Source organism: Numida meleagris, unplaced genomic scaffold (assembly GCF_002078875.1).
Source record: "Numida meleagris isolate 19003 breed g44 Domestic line unplaced genomic scaffold, NumMel1.0 unplaced_Scaffold502, whole genome shotgun sequence".
Taxonomy (NCBI): Eukaryota; Metazoa; Chordata; class Aves; order Galliformes; family Numididae; genus Numida; species Numida meleagris.
In genome coordinates, this window is record NW_018364718.1 from 9448 (window position 1) to 10252 (window position 805).

Sequence of the window (805 nt, forward strand, 5' to 3'; positions counted from 1 at the left end):
GGATCTGTGGGAGGTGGGCGATGGGGGGTCACGGTCACCTTGGAATCTTTCCCATTGTGGTTCCTTGAAAATGGGTAGAAGGCTCCCAGCTGCATCCAGCGGGCGCACAGCTCGTACTCCGAGTCCGAGAAAAACCCGCAGATGTCCGCTCCAGTCTGAAAATCCCGAAGAATGCTCCGATGAAAATTCCAAAATCCCAACGCGGCAGCGCTGCGCGCTTTCATTGGTGAAAATAAAGTAATAAAGGGGGAGCCGGGAGGGTGGGGGGAAGGAACGAATGAGGGACTTACGTAGGATATTCCAAAGAGGCTGAACTCCATCATACCTGCAAGGAGAACGGAATTTAGGAATTTCAGTTGTGAAAGACTTGGTATTTCCAGCTGTGAAAAATAATTCGGTATTTTCATTCGCAAAGCCTAATTCGGTATTTTCAGACGTGAAATACGATTTGGTATTTTCAGCTGTGAAATACAGCTCCGTGTTCTCAACTGCGAAACATGATTTGGTATTTTCAACCATGAAATATTATTCAGTGTTTTCAACCATGGAATATAACTTGGTATTTTCAGCTGTTAAAAATAATTCAGTATTTTCAACCGTGAAGTATAATTCGGTATCTTAAGCTGTGAAATAGAATTCAGTATTTTTGCCTGTAAAACTGAATTCAGTATTTTCACTTGTGAAAAATAATTCGGTATTTTCAGCTGTGAACTGTATGGAACGAAGAGTCTGAGGACAATGTGGTCAACGGGGTTCAACCCAACTCAACGGAAATGGAGAAGAATTTCTTAATGATGCAGAATAA

At 42.5% G+C, this 805-nt stretch overlaps 1 protein-coding gene across 1 annotated transcript in view; it reads right to left on the minus strand.

Moving 5' to 3' along the window:
* The window catches only part of LOC110391778 (maltase-glucoamylase, intestinal-like), a gene marked incomplete at both ends in the record, with an annotated part of 52135 nt that overhangs the window by 8988 nt on the left and 42342 nt on the right, over positions 1-805 (minus strand).